This window comes from Peromyscus maniculatus, chromosome X (assembly GCF_049852395.1).
Source record: "Peromyscus maniculatus bairdii isolate BWxNUB_F1_BW_parent chromosome X, HU_Pman_BW_mat_3.1, whole genome shotgun sequence".
Classification (NCBI taxonomy): Eukaryota; Metazoa; Chordata; class Mammalia; order Rodentia; family Cricetidae; genus Peromyscus; species Peromyscus maniculatus.
The window spans coordinates 136,429,765-136,431,956 of record NC_134875.1 but is presented as its reverse complement, the minus strand read 5'-3'; the positions used below and the strand labels follow the sequence as shown (position 1 = coordinate 136,431,956).

At 36.4% G+C, this 2,192-nt stretch overlaps 1 non-coding gene across 1 annotated transcript; it reads right to left on the bottom strand.

Moving 5' to 3' along the window:
* Positions 1-1,677: 1,677 nt before the first annotated feature.
* On the bottom strand, positions 1,678-1,782 carry LOC121825895 (U6 spliceosomal RNA). Its single transcript, XR_006068267.1, has one exon. It is a non-coding gene; the product is annotated as a U6 spliceosomal RNA (small nuclear RNA).
* Between the last annotated feature and the right edge of the window lie 410 nt (positions 1,783-2,192).

Genomic DNA, 2,192 nt, shown 5'->3' with positions numbered 1-2,192 from the left:
GAAACAGGTATGTAAGGCACGAGTCGACAGGAACTAGAGGCTTTTTCAGGCTGCGGAGTTGGTGGCTGTGGCTTGTTCCTTTGTCTGATCTTTCCGCATTTACCCCAATATCTGGCCCCAGCTTTTTTATTAAAAGACCATTTAAGATTCGGGTTACACCATCTTACATCAAGGTTTTGATCCAGTTTGAATTGGTTTTTGTTCAGAGAGTGATAGGGATCTATTTTCCTTCTTTTACATGTGGAAATCTGCGTTTCCTAGTACAACCTGTTTTAAAGGCTTTTTGCTCGTGTATATTTTCAACATCTTTGTCGAAGACTAGGTGACGGTAACTGTATGGGTTTATTTCTTGGTTCTGTATTCCATGTCACTGGTTTTGCACATTTGGCTCCAGTGTATTAACATTATGTATTATGATACTTTCAGCATTGTTCTTGGTGCTTAGGTTTTCTTCGGATGTTCAAGGCCTTTTGTGCTTTCGTGTGAAGTTTGGATTTGCTTTTTGGAATTATGTGGAGATAATATCATTAGCATTTTGATGTGGGTTGGTTTGAATCTCTAAGACTTTTGGTAGTCTATTTCACAATATTAATTCTGACAAGGAGTGAAATGGGAATCCTTTCCATCTTCTAGCGTCTTCTTCAATGTTTTTGATGATAGAGTTTACCAGATAGGAAGCTTGGGTTGACCATTAAGGGTCTTAATTATAGGATCATGTTGTCTGCAAATAGGGATAATTGACTTCTTGCTTTCCTATTACTGTCTCTTTTATTTATTTCTGTCTTATTTCTCTACTGAAGATTTTGAGGATTATATTGAATAAGAGTGGTATTCTTCTTCATCTCATTCATGATTTTAGGAGAAGTGCTTTGAGTTTTTTCCTAGTTAGTATAATAGTCACTCTAGGTTTGCCATATAAAAGCAATTGTATGTTGAAAGTATGTTCCTTTGGGATTTGTATCATGAAGGAATGTTGAACTTTGTCAAGGGCTTTTTCATATCTCTCATGTGATTTCTACCCAATGCTTTATGGTCAGTCTTGTTCCTTTTTCTAAGATTGTAAGATTCATTATTAGACTATTTATGTGAGATCTATCTTGCAAACTTTCCTCTTAGAACTGCCTTATCTGAATCTCAGAGGTTGTAGTAAGTTGAGATTTGATTTTCCCTTGGTTCTAGGAATTTTTAAGTTTTTCTCCCTGATTTCTTCAATGAGCTGAAAGGTCATTCAAGAGTTTACTATTTGGTCTCTATGTATTTGTGTCCTTTCTTTGACTTACCTTGAAATTGATATGATAAAATGCAGCGGGCTGGAGAGATGGCTCAGAGGTTAAGGGCACTGGCTGCTCTTCCAAAGGTTCTGAGTTCAATTCCCAGCAACCACAGGGTGGCTCACAACCATCTATAATGAGATTTGGTGCCCTCTTCTGGCCTGCAGGCACACATGCAGGCAGAACATTGTATACATAATACATAAATAAATCTTTAAAAAAAAACAGCGATTTTTATCCTTTTTTATTTGTGAAGACATACTTTCTGTCCTCAAGTGAGATCTATTTTAGAGATGGTTCCAAGAGTTTCTAATGGATGGAATAGTCTCTGTTAAGTCCATTTGATCTATTGTATAGTTTAACTCCATAGTTTCCTGATTGATTTTTTAGTTTGGATGACCCATCTAAAGATGAAAATGAGGTTTTGAATTTGCATATCATCCTTGCGCAGGGGCCATGCTAATCTTCTCTGTATCATTTGAAAATGGGGTTTTGAAATTGCCCACTTTTCTTATAACAGGTCCTATCACATTTTGTGTGCATTAGTGTTTGCTTTATGAAATCGGGAGCCTCAATATTTTCTGCATATGTATTTACAATTGTTGTGTATTCTTTATGCATTAATTATCCCTTTTATTTATATATAGTTCCCTTATTTGATACCAGATATCACAATAGCTATACCAGCTTGTTTGGGGCTTCCATTTGCATGATAGGTTGACTTCTCTTCTTTCATTCTCAGTCTGCAGGTCTCTTTGCTAGTGCAGTGTGTTCCTTGGAGACAACAGGTAGTTAACTGGACTGTGTTTTCTAACTCGGTATTTCTATTTCTTCGTTGATACTTCGTCCTTGCTTAGAAATTGGTGCTCTTCATTGGCGAGTCAAGAACATTCACATATGTGGTAAATGTTTACATATATT